We start from the raw sequence: 6,344 nt of genomic DNA, 5'->3' as shown, positions 1-6,344 counted from the left end.
CCCAACTGCGCTGCCGCTTTAAAAAAAAAATATGGGCAAGGAAGTCGCTGACAATCATTCCCGGTTTTGCTGGTTGCCTCCGGCTTCATTACTATGCAGAGCAGATCCATCCAAATGACCAGATCTAAGTTAGCTTCCATTCCTGGATCGCAGGGGGTTAGACTAGATGACTTCGGAGGACCCTTGCAATGCTACAATGCAATGATTCACTGGAGCCATTTGTCAGGGATTCTTGAGCTGTGATCCCTGAATTGCAGGGGTTGGACTAGAATATTATTATTATTATTATTATTATTATTGGTAAAGGTAAAGGGACCCCTGACCATTAGGTCCAGTCACAAACGACTCTGGGATTGTGGCGCTCACCTCGCTTTATTGGCCGAGGGAGCCGGCGTACAGCTTCATGTGGCCAGCATGACTAAGACGCTTCTGGCAAACCAGAGCAGCGCACGGAAGCGCCATTTACCTTCCCGCCGGAGCGGTACCTATTTATCTACTTGCACTTTGATGTGCTTTTGAACTGCTAGGTTGGCAGGAGCAGAGACCGAGCAACGGCAGCTCACCCCGTCGCGGGGATTCGAACCGCCGACCTTCTGATCGGCAAGCCCTAGGCTCTGTAGTTTAACCCACAGTGCCACCCGCATCCCTCATTATTATTATTATATTTATTATATTTATTTATATATACCCTGTCCATCTGGCTGGGTTTCCCCAGCCACTCTAGGCAGCTCCCAACAGAATATTAAAAACAGAATACAACATCAAACACTTCCCTATACACTTGGGATGTAACCTTCCAGCTCTACAGTTCTGCAATTAATTCCAAGAGGCCTACTCTGAGTTGGAACTGTAAACAAGGGTTACAATCCTGTGTGAGTTGGCGCTATTTACACCCACTGTCTTGAATAGTTCTACATCTGACTTCGATCCCACTCTAAATAATCATCATAATAAGCTACTAGTGGTGTTTCTCTACCCTCTCAGAACATAAAACTATTCTTCCCCACCACCCCATACACAAAGCCTCTCCTCTGCTGCTGTTTCTGCTCCCAGAGACCTGTATTAATGTACTGTACCCTGGTTGGATGGAGCAAAGCTGCCTTCTTACTCCACGGCCAAATGCACTCTAAGCCCTCCTGGCATCCATTCAGTAGCTGGCATTTCACGGCCTTGCGCTGGCATCATGCCCGGCTCCTGGACTTTTGCCCTGGTACAACAGCAGGACCCCATTTCCCCGCAAGGCTGTCCTTCCCCTGTTTACCAAAGAGGGAATTGACACATTTAAAAACACTTCTGTGTTCCAACAAGTCTATCTGGGACACAGTTTTAGTCTGGTGGCTCCTAAAGTGGGCAGCAGCAACACGGGGGTGGGGTGGGGTGGGGTGTTTGGCGTACCCAAGGGGGTGCTAAGAGGCAAGGAGGGGCAATATATGGGGGGCACTGGAGGTGTCAATGACCATCAGACTTCAAAAAACTGGCATCGGTGGAGCAAGTTCATCCATTTTGCTGAAGCAATTGAACTACAGTGGTACCTCGGGTTACATACGCTTCAGGTTACATACGCTTCAGGTTACAGACTCCGCTAACCCAGAAATAGTGCTTCAGGTTAAGAACTTTGCTTCAGGAAGAGGACTATTGTATTGATGAAAACTAAGAGGTGAAGGTTTATAAAATGCAATATAAAATTAGGAAATGCGTTTTTAAAAATTTGAATAATGGATGATTGTCAGAGAGGTTGAAGGAAGTCAAAAAGGGAAAATATGTGACAAATTTAGATTGGATATTATAAATGTATGTTGGAAAATTTAATTTAAAAATATTTTTTTTAAAAAGAACTTTGCTTCAGGATGAGAACAGAAATCATGCAGCGGTACAGCAGCAACAGGAGGCCCCATTAGCTAAAGTGGTGCTTCAGGTTAAGAACAGACCTCCAGAACGAATTAAGTTCTTAACCCGAGGTACCACTGTAAACTTTTTTTAAAAAATGGGATTATGAATTGATGTGCAATTGTTGCCATTTTGAATTTTTCTCATGTTATTATCTCCCTTAGTTAGTTGTGCAAACTGCTGTTGTGAATCCTGCTTTTTATAGGGTGAGGTAGGGGGTTCTGGGGATGAATTTATGGGACCGACCAAGGGAACTGTGGTTTGAAAGTTTGGGAGCCACTCATTTAGGGCTCATCCACACTTTGGTGTTTCTAAGCACAGGTCTGGGATTTGAAGCTCCATCTGTGAGTGGTGGTTGGGTTTGGGTTTTTTTAATCCCAGTATTTTCCCCAGGAAAACCTGTGTTTTACTGCTGAATAATCACAGCAAACAGCAGTTGGGCTCTTCACAGATTTATGTTTGCTCTGTTTCACATGCTTTCCCAGAAAAAGTATACACATTCTTTAAAAAGCACAGAGCAAAGGTTAGTGTGGATATTGTATTCCTTAGTTTCATCTGTTTTCAGTGAGGTTCCCTCCCCTTAATTTTATTCTGGTTTATGTTGCTTTTATTTTATTTCACATGATTTAAATACCATTCCATCGTAACGAAATCCTCGATAAGTGATTTACAAACAATAAAAATAAAAGGCAGTTCTAAACAGGTACTTAAAAAGCTTTAGCAAGCTAATTTAAGACAGCTAGCAAGAGATTAAAACGCATGGCAACGTTATCCATGCCCAGATAGGCTTGTCTGAACAAAAATGTTTTATGTCTGTTTTAAGAAAAACCTGCTCCTTTTCCCTTATGGGGTATCCAAGAGCCCGTATAGAGTCCTTAAGTGGGTTCCCTATCGGTAGGAGAAAATAACAGAGGCCAGCCAGAGAATATTGAGAAGCAAAGCAGCTAGTAAGCCTGATCTTTATTCACCTGTTGCAACAGGGTCTTCACTCACCACACGCAGAAGGGAGGACGAACCCAGAACAATGCTGTGCAAGGCCTTATATAGACTTTAAATTGCCACCTCGCAGCCCAAGACCACCCCCCAATACATCATACATACATCAGAGAAGGGGTGGTCTACAACAGAATCCTGTCTGACAGGAAACCTTTTGATGGGTTTGCTTGGCTGTTCATGGGTTTACCTGGAGAGTCTGGTCATTCTTTTGTGATGATAAATACTTAATTCCTGAATCCAGGTCAGAGGCTCACCCTATTCATATCTTAAACGTGCTCTTAAGGCAGGATTTGTGAGCAAAGAGACAGTGGGGAGGTTTTTCCCATTTCCTCCCTCCTTGCAGAGAAATATTTGAGGTCAATTTGGGAGAGGCAAAATGGTTTCAGGACTTTTTTCCTGTACTGTTTCAGACATGCAGTTTATATATTTATGTATGTGTTTGCCTGGTACATGTATTTTATATCTTAGACCTTATAATTCCCATAACATGTGGCAGCCACTGAAGGTGCCTGCCTGATGTCAAGTGGCAGGGAGTTCCAAACTTCAGGTGATGCCCAAACTACTCTCATTGGTTGCTCTCATTGGTGGCTTAAGTACAAAGAAAAGGGCGAGGGGTGGGTCTCTCCACAACCTACACCATCTTCATACCAGCCCTACTTGGAGCAGGCATATATTGTGATAGGAATTTTACGGTCTTAGATATATGGTAATGTTCATACGCGTACCAACCAAGCACATACATAGATCAGCACAGGAAGACCGACTGGAACCATTTTGATTCCTAAACTGAGCAAATATTTTCTCTGCAAGGTCAAAGTAGGAAACCTCCCATTGTCTCTTTCCTCACAAATCCTGTCTTAAGGGCACATTTAAGATATGAATAGGGTGTGAGCCTGTGACCTGGCCCAGGAACTAAGTATTTATCATTACAAAAGACTGGCCAGGCTCCCCAGGCAATCCAATCAAGTAACCTGCCAGACAGGAGATAAACAAGGACAGGAGAAAAACAACATTCAAAATTTCTGTTTTAGACCGCCTTTTCTGTGATGTAGGTATGATGTTTCTGGGGGTGGTCTTGATCTACAGGGTGGCAATTTCAAAAGTCTTTATAAGGCCTTGCGTGCCATTGTTCTGGGTTCCTCCTCCTTTTCTGCAGGTGAGGGGAGCACCCTGTTGCAACAGATCAATAAAGATCAAGCTTACTAGCTGCTTTGCTTCTCAATATTCTCTGGTTGGCCTCTGTTATCTTCTCCTACCAACAGGAAACCTATGTAAGGACTCTATATGGGCTCTTGGATACCCCATAAGGGAAAAGGGAAAAGTCCACTTTTGGGCCTAATCCAGCCTGCTGGTCTGTTTAATCCAGCCCCTGTGGCAGTTTATAGTTTATCTCCAGGGGTAAAATCCCAAAAAATCTCAACAACTTCAATCCTAAAACAATTTTGGTTGGTCCTTCGGTCGGCCCTCACGGCCCTTCACTTCATCAAATCTGGCCCTCTTTGAAAAAAAGTTTGGACGCCCCAGAGTCTTAGAGGATGGAGCAAGAGGCAGCAGAGATCAGGGGATTAAGTTCTCTCCAGGGTGCACAGAAGGAACAGAAGGTTTTCCCCTTTAGATTATAGGTAGGGGCTGGGAGCAAAGGTCTCTCTCCCCACCCTCCGCCCCCCAGCTAGGAAGGATGAAGCAGATCAGAGTGCAGCCTTGGGTTGTGGAGCAGCCTTTGCTAACCTGGCACCCTTTGGGTGTGGACTACAACTCCCATCATGCCCCAACTAGTGCAGGTGTATGCGTGTGTGATGCAGGGGCTGATGGGAGTTGGAGTCCAGCCACATCTGGAGGGCATAAAGGTAAAGGGAGCCCTGACCATTAGGTCCAGTCATGGCCGACTCTGGGGTTGCGGCGCTCATCTTGCTTTATTGGCCGAGGGAGCCGACGTTTGTCCACAGACAGCTTCCGGGTCATGTGGCCAGCATGACTAAGCCGCTTCTGGCAAACCAGAGCAGCACACGGAAACGCCGTTTACCTTCCCACTGGAGCGGTGCCTATTTATCTACTGGCAGGAGCAGGGACTGAGCAACGAGAGCTCACCCCATCGCAAGGATTCGAACCACCGACCTTCTGATCGGCAAACCCTAGGCTCTGTGGTTCAACTCACAGCGCCACCTACATCCCTTTCTGAAGGGCATATCCCTCCATTAAAAGAAGGCAGGTCTGTGATGGGGGCAGTAAAGGCAAGTGACGGTCTAGTTCAGGGATGGGAAGCCTTAGTTCCTTCAGGTGTGGCTGGGCTCCCAGCTGCCAGGAGCACCAGCAGCCAGCAGGACCAGTGGTCAGCATCTCAAGGGCACAGATGTTCCCAACCCTGCTTTAAAGCTTACCCTCGTATTTGAGGATCTGGAAGACTTTTCTGCGCTCCCTCAACACAGCGGGCAGAAACGCAACAGAAATTAGCTGGTGGGACAGGGAACCTGCTTCCTTTCCTGTTCCTTCCCTCCCCGATTGCAACAGGGTGTTAAGAAACAGTCCTTTTGAGGGCTGGGGAGTCTTTGCATTGCAGTTCAGAGAAGATCCAAAAGGATGCTCGAGATCAGGGCGTTGTTTTTGGAAACAGCAATGCAAAAGGCCTCACCTGGAACTCAGCTCAGCTCCCTGCTGTGCCAGAGGAAGGTGGAGGAAAGGTCTATAGACTGAAACGCAGGTCAACTCTGCAGAGCTAAATCCCAAACAAGTATATTTGAGGGGTTTCCCCCCGTTTGTGGTACTGTCTGCCCAGGAGAGTAAACCGCATAGACCGATCTCTGCTCCCAATGAGCTTCAGCAGACATCTCCATGAGGTGGGGTCATGTTTGCAGAACATCGATTGCTGATAAGCCACCAATCCTAGCCAAGTTGGATATTCAGGTGGACATATTTGTCCGTTCCGTTTTGAAACGTAGTTAGGTCGCTGCTCACAATTCAGCCCAGAAGACACAGTCTCCTTCGAACACAAAGCAGAAGTCTCCAGTGGGATTCAGAATCAGGAGGACTAGAATATCTGTTTTTAGGGGAACGGACTTAGATCAAGGGTAGATTATCCGCTCTCCGTGTCCAAGATCCAGGGTTCAGTCCCTGGTAAAGACTCTGCCAGTCTGCAAAGGCAAACCCTTGGTTATACAGTGGTAAGGTAAAGGTAAAGGGACCCCTGACCATTAGGTCCAGTCGCGGATGACTCTGTGGTTGCGGCTCTCATCTCGCTTTATTGGCCGAGGAAGCCGGCGTACAGCTTCCGGGTCATGTGGCCAGCATGACTAAGCTGCTTCTGGCAAACCAGAGCAGCGCACGGAAACGCTGTTTACCTTCCCGCCAGAGCGGTACCTATTTATCTACTTGCACTTTGACGTGCTTTCAAACTGCTAGGTTGGCAGGAGCAGGGACCAAGCAATGGGAGCTCACCCCGTCGTGGGGATTCGAACCGCCGACCT

Source organism: Podarcis pityusensis, assembly GCF_964106645.2.
Source record: "Podarcis pityusensis genome assembly, chromosome: 8".
Classification (NCBI taxonomy): domain Eukaryota; kingdom Metazoa; phylum Chordata; class Lepidosauria; order Squamata; family Lacertidae; genus Podarcis; species Podarcis pityusensis.
This window is presented reverse-complemented; position numbering follows the sequence as displayed.